Consider the following 16,425-nt stretch of genomic DNA (forward strand, 5'->3'; position numbering starts at 1 on the left):
GAGGTGAAGGGAGGTTAGGAGGGAAGGGAGGAAGGAGGGAAAGGAGATTGTCTGGGAAGTTTAAGTTACGGCACCCATGAGAATGAAGTTGTGATACGCCGTCGTTTCGGAGTGATGAATGAGGGTGACGGAGTGTGCCTGTTATTGCCAGATGGGTGAGGGTTAGATGAACAGTACCTCGTGGATGTCAACAGTGGAGTTAAGCTTGGATAAACAGCCATCGCTGAGGGAGAAAGACGATTGCATCGGAGAGAGAGTTACACGAGGGAGAGAGCTCAGCGACAGAGACAGATGGGCTGAAGAGAGAGACAGAGCCAAGAGCGTTGAGAAAGAACCAATTTCTGAAAATGTGATATGGGTGCAATCAGTTTACAATAAAGATGTATTTATAGGTAGTAGTTTTAAAAATTTTGGGAAGGGATGGTATTTTGACAAAAAATTATAAAATAGGTGGTATTTTGAACTATTTCCCTAATTATGGTAGGCATACAAGACAGCACACGTGTGACGTATTTTAAGAAAGAAGGTTTAAGTATTTTTTACTTTTTTTTATTTATTTATTAAAATATATTTTTATTATTATTAATTTTTAGTCTACTTGGATGCTACGTCAACACAAAAATTGAGATTCACTTTTGTCACATTATCCGTTAACAGAATTTTTAAAGGGCTTATTAATGGAGGGTGTTTTTTGAAAGGTTTTATTAAGTTGGGGTATCAGTCAAACGGGTCTCTAAAAATTGAGTATGAACTTTTATTAACTCTATAATTTGGAAGTAAACTGTAGTTGATCCAAATAAGCAGTGGTAGACGCACGTTAAGACAAAATGGATCACACGACCCTTTGGGATGCCGGAAATCTAGTCGTGGACTCCACCGGCGACCCCTTGGCCGTTATCTAAGCAACCCTTTGTGTTCATGATGCTCAATGAAAGTCCCTTGTTGGCTTGCCTTGTGCTGTTCTCTAAACTTCTTCCAGACGCATCTGCTCTACTCTGGTAGCACCACAACTTGATTTTATTTATTTTTGGTTGTAGAGGCAGCCAAGATGATGATGTTGGTGATTTTTGTAAACTATATTAATGACTGCACATGATAGAACACACATCGAGAATATACAAGAGCACATCTCCTCAATCCGATCCCTTCATACACTCATTCTAGATGGGGTGAATTCTTTTGTGTTGGTTGGCTTGATCGGTTGAGCAGGGGCACTTGTATTTATATGCATCTTCCTAAGAGTCTTGCCCATCAAGAAACTCTTAAGAAGTCCTTATTGCATTAGGTTTATAACTTCTAATCCACAATTAAGATAGGAATCCTTCTAGCTCTTATATTAGCCTTAAAACACTAACTTTATAGAGCTGCAGGTTTAGTTGTTTTGAACTCCTAATTGATATCAAGTCTTAGAATCCTTTGATGATTATAAGACCACACTTTAATGGGTTAGACATCTACACGTCTAACATTCTCCCACTTGGTCTAATGATCATCAAGAACTCAATATCAATTACTGTAAGGCCTATGGAATTCAATTCAACTATAATTCCTAATCAAGTCACTGTCAATCAAAAGAACAAGCATGGAACTATCAAGACTTATTGAACATTTCAATATTTCAAGGTCTTTATAATTACTCATACGAGCTCCCAAGATCACATGAGACTTCCGTCAAGATTAGAATGTAGAATGATTATGACCAAACTTAATTTGTGTTTACAAAGTCACTTTCATTCATACGCCCTCCCTTATGAGATTACCAAGATCTCTCCTTAATGACTCTGGTATGAATTCATGTCTTATGCAGTGACTGTAGCTAGCTATACTGCAATATGACATGTAACTGGATTCATTTGTCAAGAATAATAAACATAAAACTGAAGTCACATAATTTATTAAAAGAATTGAACCAAACAGCAGTGAACAAAATAACTGAACTGTCTCCAAGAAAATAATGAAATTAAGTGGAATAAAACTCGGCTCCCACTGATTTTGCATATAGAAAATGAGTGGCATAACCAAATCGAATCAAATTTCCCATTAATACTTTTGGGAATAACCTCATACGGTATATCAATCAACCAATGCAATTTCCTTTCATTTACCTTCTACCTTACAAGCTTGAAACAAAAACCTTAAAGCTTATTAGTAATCATAAATTCAATGAAAGGTAAAAGTGTCATTGATTAACCACTATTAACTGAAAATATGAATTAAATAACAATTAACATATCCAAACAATCACTACTACAAAAAAGCAAAAAGACGACGGTAAATCACCGTCGTGTATTCGGTTTTTCAATGGTCGTGGAATCCACCGTCATCTTTTCCCTCATAAACCACGACGCTAAATCACCGTCGTTGTTACAATATACAACGTCATCAACAAATACAAAACGACGTCTTTGTACTGCAAAAAGATCTAAAAAAGCAGTCGAGGATGAGAATAGACGACCAACTCTCTAAAAAAACCGTCGTTAAAAAGGAAAAATATGACACATATTAACAGAACATGGCCGCAAGATAGACATACAACGACAAAAATTAAAATAAGACGCCGTTAAATATCATTTTCACGACAATAAAAAATATGTCGTCTTTAAATACATTAGAAGACGACGTTATTGATACCTACTACGTCGCCTATATAAAAAGAACCGTCGTAAAATAAATTTTCCACTTCGATTTTTCTATAAAAGATGACGTGGAAATAGTTGTCAGAGTCATTATTTACGACGTATGTATTTATAGAGTAGACGTTGAACAACGAAACAACGTCGGTTACAAATATATGAGAGTCGTATTACAAAATTTATACGTCCTATTTTCAGAAACAAACAACGACGATAAATATTAGACGTTATTAAATAAAACAACGTCGCAAAAAAAATAAAAACAGACGTGTTTAGTCTGCTAAAGTTCTAAAAAATTGTCGAGGATGAGAATAGACGACCAACTCAAACAAATAACCGTCGTTAAAAAGGAAAAATATGACACATATTAAAAGAACAAGGCCGCAAGATAGACATACAACGACGACAACTAAGACACTACGCCGTCAAATATAATTTTCACGACAAGAAAAAATATGACGTCTTTAAATACATGAGAAGACGACGTTATTGAAATATACTACGTCGCTTATTTACAAACAACCGTCGTGAAATAAATTTTTCACTTCGATTTTTCTAAAAAAGATGACGTGGAAATAGTTGTCAGTGTCATTATTTAAGACGTATATATTTATATAGTTGACGTTGAAATGCGAAACAACGTCGGTGGCATTTATGTAGTCGACGTTGTATTTATATGTATTCATTACTCACGACGCACTTATTAATATAGACGACGTTGAACTTCTAAACAACGTCGGTTCCAAATAAATGAGAGCCGTATTACAGAACATATAGACGGCGTTGATTATGATGAGAGCCGTATTACAAATAACGTCGTTTAATTGATATTAGACGGCGGTTATAATGAATTACCGTCGGAATTCATTTCGTTCCTCTTCGTTTATAAAAGAACTTGCGACGTGGAAAATATATGATGACGTCGTATTTTTTAACGTTCAGATTATATATCTCGTTTTTTAGACGTCGGTATTATGGGATTGGAGTCGTGTTATTTTGAATTACATGGCGGTTCTTAATCCTTCCCCGACGTGATATCCTGAATAATTGCTTCACAATAGCGTCGTGGTTCTTCATTGTTACGTTGCTTTAAGACGTCGGTAAATATGCTGAATAACTGGTTCACAATAACGTCGTGTTTTATTTGAACGTAGAAAGTGAAGAAATCACATTACAATATATTACAAAATTAATGTCATACACTGCCAATTATATAAGCATCATTCAATCCATATATCTTCACACCCATCTCGAATATTTTGACCGCCTAACTCACCCACCAGTTTATCAGTTTCTTCCTTCGTAGGTACTATTTGCTCCCCATCATTGGTGCACTTTGCATCTTCTCCAGAGCGGAAAATGACAAGATCAAATAAAGGTGTACTTTTGCTGGAAATCAACACAAAAAGACACAGATCACCAACTTCCAAATGATTGTCACGCACAACGTCCATCCAACCACGCCTGATTTTCTACAGTAAAGTTCAAAAATGCTTCCACCCCAAACTCATATGCCTTCGATCTTCTATCCGAGTGCATCCATGACTTATCCATCTCCGACACTATAACCTATTATCTATAATAAAGTGAAAATACAGGCAATGACCATCACTATAGCAGATTATACAAAGATCTAATAGCAAGTAATACACAACAGAGACGACGGGTTTTAAACAAAAACAGACGTATTTGGCATATATAGACGACGGATTTTCAACAGACGTCGTCTAATATAAGTAATACAAACGACGTTTTATGAAAAAACCGTCGTGTATAAGTAATACAACGACGGTTTTTTCATAAACCGTCGTGTAATCGTCGTCGTATGCCTAAAAAGGCGTCGTGTCTCAGTTTATTTTCAAGAACCCAAAACCCATTAAGAACACAACATATATATGAAACCAAGCAAGAAACCAACATATACATGAAATCAAGCATGAAAACAATAAATCCATTCCCAATTCAACATAACATAGGGTGATTAAAAGATCCGACAAAATTAAAACCATTCCCAATTCAACATAACAGATAATGTAATCCATGAACCCATTAAACAGAAAATCCATGAACCCATTAAACAGAAAATCCATGAACCCATACCTATAAGCACATTATTAACAGATCGCAAAGCATATACCTAAAACTCTTTAACAAAACAACCTAATATCATTCAATGAATTTACAAGGGGAAGATAGGGTTTGTACTTACAGGTTGGACGAGCTCACAGATTCGACGGAGCCTGGAGAGTGCAACTTTTAATTAGAGCAGAAGTGAGAGAGCGAATGTTATGTTGCGCGAAATCTGAAAATTTTAGGGTTCAGGGTTAGAAGTATAAGAATAAGAGCCAAATATAAAAAAATTTAGGGCGCGCGAAAATTTTTAGAGCGCGCGCTCTTTAAAACGTCGAAAGAAAAACCATGGCGAAAGTTCTACAAGAACCGACGTAAATGTAATATTCCACGACGGAAACACTGAACGTAACGCCGTTTATTTTGACGCTTCATTTTTCGGATTAATTTTAAATTTATTTTCAATATTTTGATATAAAGACGACTGAAAAATCACGTCGGGGTTAAGAAATTGAAAACGTTGTAAATTATAATACACGACTTACATATTAAAATGACGTCGTTTAACGCAGAAACCATGTCGGATAATTTACTGCACGACGTAACATATGTATTCCACGACTCAACCACCGTCGTTAACAATTAATACCCTAAACCCTTAAAACTAAATTATATAATTTTAAAAATTAAGTTTATAAAAGGGTTTATGGTTTTACAGCCTAATATATACCCTAGACTACCCAAAAATTTTACTTTAAAAATAAACCCCAATAAATAACAACCCTAATCTCTAAACCCTAGACTCTAAACCCTAAACCATAAAACTAGAAGTGATTTTATGACTCATCAAAACAATTTTGTTTTGGATGTTCATTTTAAATTTTTGTTATTCAAAATGAATTTTTTCAAGCTTTAGGGGGAAGAAAATATATCAATGACTTCATAGGAGTTCACTTTGCATTTTTCTGATTTATTTTAAATTTATTTTGAATATTTTGATATAAAAATAATAAAATATTCTTATCACAACAACAAACCACGTCGGTGTTAATAAATTGTAGACGTTGTAAATTGTAAGAGACGACTAAGTTGTTAAAATGACGTCGTTTAAATGAGAAACGATGACGGATATTTAACTATCCGACGTAAAATATATATTCCTCGACTTAACCGCTGTCGTTACAAAGTACTACCCTGAACCCTTAAGAAATTGAAGACGTTGTAAACCATAAACGACTCCATTGTTCAAAGAACGTCGTCTAAATATCCTTTTACGTCGGATTTGTTTAAAACGAAACCACAAAAAACGACGGCTTTTGACTTTATTACGTCGTTGGAAAATTATTACACGTCGGTAACGCATTTTGTATGTTTGTTTTTGTTTTTACTTTAAGAAAACCTCAACAAATTTTTACATTATATATTATAGACAAAATTTGTACATTATACATAAATATCAAGTGTTCAATAATTCCCCTATTCCAGTTGAAGGCAAACAAACTCTGCCCATTCATTCCGGACTTCATCAATTGCTTCTTGGGGGTATGGCTCTTCCTGTTTTCCCTTCGCATACTGCATAAAAACAATGACTATTAGGGTTTATAAATAAAAGGAAATTCAATCACAGACGACCATAACCGACGTAGTATATCTATTCAACGACGGTAATTTTACATGACCGTCGTTGATAATACAAAAAATGACGTAAAATGTTTGAAGGTTATTTCTTCTTACCTTCTTCTCAAACCCCAAGGAAGGATCCATGATGATGTCCTTCATGAAGCGCATCACGTAATACCCGCATTCGACATTGCTGGGTTGCTTTGGTGTGCCTGACAGAGTTTTCCAAATGACTGCCTTACGGCCTGATCTGGCTATGTGGGAATTATAAATTTTTATGGCACTGTTCACGATGTTTTTGGCCTCTTCATCGACCACACGATATCCTGGCAGAGGATCCAGAAAATAGACTGTTTCCCTCTTTGCTCTTACAATCAGCAAGATCCAATGACGGCTGCACAAAATTAATATAAAAACGACGGTTATTTACAAAAACGACGTATTATAATATTTCACACGACGAAATAAAGTAGCAATCGACGACATTATATATTTATCACGACGATAAATAACTACCGACGTGGTTAGTCGTTTCAAACGACTCAATAAAATAAAACACCGACGTGGTTAGTTTATACGCTGTCATTTATTGAAAATCATAAAAACAAAATCCTGTTAAGGAGAGTAACCCTGGATTGTAAGGCATCAGGAAAATCTGTTCACCGTCAGTCTTCTGAAGTCGTGATGCTACCATTCGTGATCTGTCAGCTACTGTGCCAGAGCTGGCACTAACTGTAGCAGGGTCGATAAAGCCAACCATTGTGCACATATTTGCTTGTTTTAAAATATCGTGTAAGTACCTAAATATATAAAATAATATAAACAAGTCAGCGCAAAAAAAACACACGACGGTTATGTATAACAAAACGACGTATTATAAGGTTTCACACGACGTACTGAAATAGACAACGACGTTATAATAAATTTATCACGACGGTACATACTAACGACGTGGTTAGTTAGTTAAGACGACGCAATAAATAAACCAACGACGTATTATTTTAGAATGACAAACCTCATATATACAGCAATGACTGTAGCTCCTATTTCCTCCATGCCTGCAAATTGTGTAATATCTTCAGGCAGGAGGAAGGTATCACGCTCTAGACCAAAGACCTCCTTATCAATTGTAAAGTGCAGGGTCTTATCCTGAGGCACGAGTGTCGTTTCCACATAACGACAAAGGGTTTGTAAAGAAGATGGCGCCTCCATAATTGAATAATCAACAACTTTAGTAACCTGTTTAAAGAAATAAAAAAAAATGACGTGGTAATTCAATAAAAACGACGGTTTAAGGAATAAAACGTCGTCTGAAAACAATTTAAACGACGGTGAAAAAACCGTCGTGGTGAATTATTTATTACGTCTTAGAAAACAATTCCGCCGTCTAAGTTGTAAACAAACGACGGTTTAAAGAAAAATATCGACGTCTGGAATTTTGAAAAACAAATAAAAAAGGCAAAGTTATGTGAACATACCTGGTCGTCATCTTCTTTCTGCTTTTCATCTTGTTTTTCTTCTTTATTCTCTTCATCTATGACGTCGGAAATGATTAACTCCGTCGTCTAAAAACCACAAAGTTTTAAAAATAACGACGTTTAATGGCGTGTAAAACAAGTAAACTAAATACGACGTGGTATTGAAATACAAACGACGGTTTATTATTAAAATCGTCGTGGTATGTATTTCAAACGACGGTTTTATTAATAATAACGACGTCTAATGGTTTTTAAAAAAACAGAGAATTCAAAGTTCAGATATGTTACCTTTTCTTCCTGATGTTTCCCATTTTTGGCAGTATCATCCTCAAAATGCTGGGATCTCACATCACCTCCAGAGCAGCTTGCTTTGTCAGACATTGGATTTTTGGGACTTTGGCTAATTCTGGGTTTAAGCATGCTTGGATCAAAATTGGGAATTAATTGGGAAAGCTGACTCAGGAAATACTCCCTCTCAGCCTCTACCAATTGTTTCGTTCTAGCCTCCATCCTTAAAGCCTCTTCCCTTGCCTTAGCCTCCATCTTTCTAGTCTCTTCTTGAAGGAGAACTCTTAAACTGTCCTTCAAACGGTCGTCAAAGCTCACTCTCTGTGGTTTGGGTAAATTGAAATATTGCTTTGGTGAGATCCCAGCACCTACTCCTCTGACTCTGCCTGGATGCTCGGGGCCCAAAGCCATGGTCAGCACATCATTGCTGCCAGAGACGGTGACTTTGCCTTCCGAGACTTGTTTTTGTAAATCATCCTGAAACAAAGATATATAAAAAAGTAAGAACAAAAACACACGACGGTTATTTATATACAAACGACGTATTATATAATTTCACACGACGCAATAACATATAAATCGACGTTATTATAATTTATCACGACGGTAGTTATACCGACGTGGTTATTTCTTTAAAACGACGAAATTAATAAACCACCGACGTCTTATGTAACAGAGGGATGATTCAATATTCACACCTTTAACGACGTTGTTTAAAACATTTCGACGTAGTAATTCAATACAGACGACGCGAAATTGAACCACCGACATCTTATGCTATAATTACAGAAAACAGAGTTGTGATTCCTATTTAGACCTTTAACGACGTGTTTTAAAAAATGTCGACGTGGTAATATCATTCACACGACGCCAAATATAACATAAGACGTAATAAGAATTATTCACAGTTTAATAAAAATTTAAAATAGAGTGAGTAGGCTTACAATTAATTTTGCTTTCTCTGCCACCTTTGGATCAGGGATGTTACCATGTTTGTCCTGTCTAGCTCTCTTCCATAAGGTAGATCGATCAATTTCTACCCCAGGCATGGTTTCCTCTAATTGATCCTCCAAACCAGCATATCCTTTTCGAGACAATCGATGATTGTACTCGAGTTTCTCCCTAATCTGTGCATGTTGAGAATGCACAGACTCAAAATCTTTGGATAGCCTTGAAGCTACAAAGGCATCCCATTGTGCTTTCTCTATGAATTTATATGTTTCAGGGGGTTGGCTTAATCTCTCCCTGTCATTGGTGTATGGAAGGATATAATGCCTCGTTAGTGTAGACTTGAAATCCTTCCATTTCTTGGCAGCAGAAGCTAAGACAGAGTTCTTGCCCCCTTGACCTACTACAAAAGCAATGTCAACTGCTTCCCAAATCTGCTCTTTTATATCCTTGGGGATTTGAGCCCATTTCAAGTCCACAAGTGGGACTCTGGAGCGTGCCAACACACCAATATAGGACTGCATCTCACTGTGTGCTTGGCCAATTCCTTTCCCCCTTTTATTGTACTCAACAATTGGCCTCAGTTTCTGAAGTTTTCTCTTCACAACACGAGGCATTGTGCTCATACCTCGACCAGCCTTTGAATCATCAGAGATTGTTGTCGCGCTGGTTGGTTCTGTATCAGCAGATGATGAAGCAAACTTCATCTTCTTCGAAGACTTCTCTTGAGGAGGTACTTGCTCCTTACCTCCATTTTTGTTGGAGCCAGAATCCTTACTTTGGTCTTGGTGAGAAACCATTTTTACAGACAAAACTGCAAGTGAAAATATTTCAAGAAAAGATTAAGAACACAAACGACGGTTATTAATAAAATACGACGTATGATATGATTTTAAACGACGCAATGAAATAATATCAGACGTAATAAATGTTTAAAACCAAGGTAATTAAACAACGACGAAATAATTAACTACAAACGACGTAATAATTAACTATAAACGACGGAATATTTATATAACGTCGTGGTATTGATGTTCACACGACGTCAGTAGTAATATACCGTCGTCTATATAAGGATCCAAAACCCTTCTTTCTTTCTCTGTGAATGTTTGATTGCAGATTTGATTTTTCTGAACCATGATTTTTGTTTTCTAATTTGATAAAATACAAGGCCAAGAAAGAAAGTTTTGGAATCATATATAGACGACGGTATTTTATTATGACGTCGTGGTATTAACATTCACATTAGGGAAAAATAAAAACCATTGTCCAGAGAAATCAAACCTGCAATTAAACAAGCAAATAAAAAAAAAAGACTATAATTTTAAAAACAACTTTGTCAATTTTCAGACGACGCTAGAACGACTGACGAACCGTCGTGGTCTACATATTTAACCACGTAAATAAGAAGCTACCGTCGTCTTATTTAGTTGAGGTAGTTGTCTTCAAAGTTGGAAACTTTCCCTCTTTGTCTGTATATTTTTTCGAACTTGGAAAGAAGTAAAATGATTTTGGCCAGAAAAAAGGTAAAAAGATTTTTCAAACAAAAAACGTATGAGCATGCAAAACAGCAACCAAAATAGTGAAAATGAAAGCTTACCTTTTGCGTGCAATGAAAGCAAGAGGAAGACGATCGATGTTTAAGTTCAGAGACGACGAAGAAGACGAGAGGAAGACGATGAGATACTCTGAAAGTGCTCTGACAAGGAAAAAAGTCTAAAAGTTTTCTCTGGGAGATTGAAATTTTTAATCGGGTTTGGAAACAGTGCATGTGTAAGACAGGTACACGAAAAGTTGCTTACATATAAAACCATTTCAAAAAATAATACGGCGGTTACATATAACTACGACGTATAAATTACAAAATATGACAGTACGTTTAACTTCGGACGTGGTAAATAAGTACGACAGTAGTGTTGTAGGTACCGTCGTAGTAAACACAAAAATTAAAGTACATAAGTAATAACTCGCGTCATGGTAGATCATTTAACACGTCGGTTTTATTAATGTACCGACGTGGATTTATGTAATATACGTCGTTCATAACGACGTTGATTTTAAAATTTAAACGGCGGTTTTTTTGTAAGGACCGCCGTTGGTTTTAAAAATTTATTCTATAAATTTGTCGCTTTCATTCATTTTCTGTTTACATTTAGGGTTCCAAGTTCTTCCTCTCTCAGAGACACTGTCTCTCACATCTCAAAGACAGTAATTTGGATGTCTTTCTCAAAGAGAAATTGAGCTTACTCGCATCAAATCTATGTCCACAAGAAGAAGCTTGTCAACTAGCCTTCTCACTTCCTTGATCAAGCCTGATAGGACATTTAGTGCTTCTGAATACTCCTTGCTTTCCATCAAAAGAGATGCAAGCCTGGCCTCCACTCGCTGTCGAAGGAAAGTTCGCTTCTCAGGGAAATCTGAAGATCAGATGTGCCTGATCCTCTGCTTGATTTTCTTGGCTAAGAAGATCCGTCAGATTTGTGATAGCCTCTTCCTTTATCCGTAGAGCTTCAGAAGAAGAAGATGGGTTTCAAGAATGCGATAAAGAATAGAAATGGCTTCATGAATGCCATAAAGCATGAGCAATCGAATCAGTGCTTTGAACTATACTCTGAACTATACAAGTCAATGCTTTGAACTATACAAGTCCTGCAGAAAGATAAAGGACCAAACTGTTAAAGAAACTGAAACTATTAAAGAAACCATAAACTAACACGACGCAATATTTGTTTTGCGACGTGGAATCTTTTCATTTAACGTCGTTAGGTTTAATATAACCGACGTGGATTTGAATTGTTAAATTATGAATAGAAATTTTTTTCCCGTGACCTTTCAGTTTATTTTTCAATTACAGTGCGTTATAAATAGAGTTTTTTTTTCCGGAGGAAATTTAAAATGAAGGAAATTAATGTTCTGGAAAGTTTCTTTTTTGGAGGACAGATTTAAACAAAATAAGAATATAAAAACAACGACTGTTTTTTTATTACTGTCGTCGTTTTTCGTCGTCTTAAGTAAGACTAAGACGACGTAATATATTTGTTTAGCGACGTTGATTTGTTTTTTAAACATCGTTAGGTATAATATAACCGTCGTTGAACATTGTCTCTCTGATTGCAAATTTGCAACGACGTTAGGTATAATATTTGTAGATACACAAACGCACACACATCATCAACTTCCAAAAAATTGTCTCTCTGATTGCAAATCTGTGTCATCTGTTAAGATTATGATGTGGAACAGAGTTCCATCTGGTAAGATTTCGTAACCCTTTGGATCTCAGACAAATCTGATTATGTCGGCGGTTTTCTATATAAACCGTCGTGGTTATTTCAATTCTTGTCATTAAGTAGATCTACCGACGTAGGATAAGAAAATCAAAGAAAAAAATTGTTAACAAAAATTCTTATTAAGACGACGGTTAAAATTAAAGGTACGACGTATAAAATGAATAAATACGACGTTAAATTTTATTGTACGATTTAAAGATAACGTCGTAGAACTATACGAGAATGACGTCCATATATTTATATTTTCCGTCGTTGTACATTAATTTAATACGGCGATATTTTGTATTTTAAAGCCGTGGATTTGTTTGTAATTATACGGCGTCTTATACGAAAACCTCGTCGTATTATTTTATGAGTAAAAACGGCGGTTTTTATTGAAATCGTCGTCTTTACTTTCTACGTCGGTCGATTCATAACTTCTGCCGTTCTTTGTTGGCATTGATTTTAAAAACTTGAAACTCAGCTTGGTTAGATAGAATGAAATCATGTGCAAAATAGAATTCTTGATCGTGTGATGCTTTAGTTTAGTATTGCCTTAAACTCTGATTATACACACATATATTCTTTATACCGCAAATCAGATATATTAAGCATGCCTGAGATCAAAACTTGAGGCCAAAATTTAATATGCCATAGAACATGATGATATTAAAATTAACACTAGAAATCTAGATCATAGCGCAAAATGATTGATGAGAGAATCGCTAAAATGGATTTCTCCAAATAAGTCATGGTACGTAAAACAATTCATGACAGATGCGATATCTAAAAATAAAAAAGAAACTTATATGCTTTAGCCAACACAATTATTAGTAATTAGTAACTGTAGCTTGCGGCATTTTCAATTATATGTTTGCTTGGTAGAGACAAAAGTATTACCCAGCCTACAAAAAGGTTTTCATGCATATATAATGGTTCAAAGTATAATTTGCAATGTCCAAATAGGTGAGCAAGTTCCTTCCGTTTTTAAAATCTCACAACAATTATATTAAGATGAGCCAATTCTATTGTGCAACTCCTATGTATAGGCAATTTTAGCCTTTTGCATGCACGTCTATTGATGAGAAACAGATATAGAATAGGTCATTCATACATACCTCGTAAGCTTATATTGCCATATTGGAGACCCTTTGATATGTCTTCTAGAATCTTTGAATTTGAGTCAGGTACATCAGAAGTCGAGACATTAAAATCAGGAAGCCCTCCGTGCATCCAAGATTTTCCCCACAACGCAATTGAATTTCGAAAAGATGCCTCAAAACCAAAATTGGAGGCCCTGTCAAGAGGCAGTAAAAGAGGAACAACTTTTCGTCTTTGGCAAAATGCCGCCTAATTGCAGTGGCTGAAAGGATGGGTGATTTCTTTTGGTTCCAAAACATGCAGCCTAGGCTCTGATACCACATGTAAACTATATTAATGACTGCACATGATAGAACACACATCGAGAATATACAAGAGCACATCTCCTCAATCCGATCCCTTCATACACTCATTCTAGATGGGGTGAATTCTTTTGTGTTGGTTGGCTTGATCGGTTGAGCAGGGGCACTTGTATTTATATGCATCTTCCTAAGAGTCTTGCCCATCAAGAAACTCTTAAGAAGTCCTTATTGCATTAGGTTTATAACTTCTAATCCACAATTAAGATAGGAATCCTTCTAGCTCTTATATTAGCCTTAAAACACTAACTTTATAGAGCTGCAGGTTTAGTTGTTTTGAACTCCTAATTGCTATCAAGTCTTAGAATCCTTTGATGATTATAAGACCACACTTTAATGGGTTAGACATCTACACGTCTAACAATTTTGCCTAGTTTATGCCTCATTTTAGTTGAAACTCACCGTTTCACTAGTTGTAGGTTTTTTTAAAATGTATGTGCCATGTATAAGTATGGCCCAAAGTTTTATTAATAACTTGTATGTCTTCTTAAAAAGTCTGGTCCAAATGTTTATTAATAAAACCCCTTTAACCTTTTAGTCTATACTCAGTGATATATTTAACTAATATATTAGTACAATAATAATTTCTAAGAATTAATAAATCTATTATTTTAATTTTGGTATAAGTGTCGTACTTATATCATAATTTTTGAAGAATTGAATAAATGTGCTATCTTTATGCTTTGTAGTATTATTTTTTATTTTTTATTAAAAAAATTTCAACATTTTTACACTGTAACCCTTTAAACTCAGAATCCTAAATCCGCCATTACAAATAAGTATTAAAAAACTGAGAAAAAAGACCGGATTTTAAGAAAAGTATGCATTTGTTGCGTGTCACTCTTTCTAACATTTTTCTTTTTCTTTTGATGGAAAAGAAGGAAATATTCAAATTGTAGTAATCGATATACAGATTAATGCTCAATGCTCATGTCATGCCACTCTCTCAGCTTAAGTGCTCAAACACTATTACCAATGCTAACCTTTGACACTTGGATTTAGTGGTCATATATTAGTCATGGATGTAAATATGAAATGCTCTGCCTATGCAGTTAGGGCCTAACTAATAGAACTTATTAGGAAAATGTGTTTCAACCATATCTTACTCTTAGAATAAATCAACATCTTTGTCAATGAAGTCTAATTTAGTGAAAAAAGACCTTGATTTGTATATCAGTGGTCTCAGTTTCGAATTCCCGAGACACCTTAGCTCGTGTGTGTATGTGAGTAACCCCTCATTTAGACTATCACTTATATATATAAAGACTTGGGATATAACCTTCTTAAAGATCTCCCCTTATGTTATCTTTGTTAAACTTTAAAGAGACCGGTCAACGGTCCACTACTAGCACCACCATTATTATCCCTAATTTAATCACTTACAAATCTCAGTAGGTTTGGGGTTTTATCATAAAAGGCATCGGTGATATTAGTAATGGAACCATTTATTATATGTTATATTTTATTTAGTCAAGTTTCCGAAGTGGAACTTACATTCTTCAACACGCCCATTTATGTGGGACCACCACATAGTGGGCCACACATAGAGCCAAGTCAACATCGGAATTAAACATTAAACCCAACACGTGAACACTGCGTATTGGGTAAGGGGTAAGAATAAACATTCAAGCCTAACATGTGAACACCACATGTTGGGTAAGGGTAAAGTCCCAGTCAATCAGCTTGCTTTGATACCATGTTAAATTTCAAAGAGACGGACCATCAATCCACTACTAGCAACATCGATATTGTCCCCATCTTAACCACCTACAAAGCCTAGTATGTGTGAGGTTTTATCACAAAAGGTTCGGGTGATATTAGTAGTGAAACCATTTATTATACGTTGTACTTTATTTAGATAGTTTCCAATGCGGGACTTATACATGGCACCATGGTATTCGTAATGGGTATTTGAGCCCTTGTTTGAATTCATACAATGAGTTTTAGCTCTCTTATCAAAAAGAAAAATTTAGGAAACATCTAGGAGTTTCTCAGTATAAGGAGATAGAGAGTAGTTCTAACCACACTAGAGTGAACTAGTGTTTGGGCCAAAATCTTGCGCACCCAGCCCAAACGCTACAGAGCCCAGAATAACAAAGACAACAACGTTGGGCCCAAGAAGTCTAGACTCTGAAAATAAACATGAACCAAAGGTCCAAAATCCAACAAAAGCCCGGCCCATAACCTATCTCAGGCTTGGGCTTCGAAGAAACTAAATTGGGCTTGGCATGATCAAAGTAAAAAGTAGAAACCCAAAAGGAAACAAACACACGTGATTGTTTTTCTCTGACTTAGAAAAGTCAAACAAAATCAACTAGGTTGATAAGAAAGTTGACAGAGGCAGGCAAAAAGAAAGGACATCTCTGAAATCTCTGCCACCACAAAGATCAAAACCCTTTTATATATTCAGAGATATTGTTTCTACTCCAAAGAAAGTATCATCTTTCAAAGGATACACATGCTAAAGTTCTCAAAAAAAATATAAGCAGGAAAACAGGAAGTTGTTCAAACCGGAAAAAAGGCAGTTGAAATTAAAGAGGGGTTAGGTTCTCTTTCAACAAAAATAGAGAAATGATTGGTCTTAAAAAGAACTGACTATCGAAAGCCTATCTGCTAGAAATTGATAAAAACTTCTTCTTCTTTGTATAGAAAAATGAAAGAT

The sequence above is a fragment of the Prunus persica genome, chromosome G3 (assembly GCF_000346465.2).
Source record: "Prunus persica cultivar Lovell chromosome G3, Prunus_persica_NCBIv2, whole genome shotgun sequence".
NCBI classification, from domain to species: Eukaryota; Viridiplantae; Streptophyta; class Magnoliopsida; order Rosales; family Rosaceae; genus Prunus; species Prunus persica.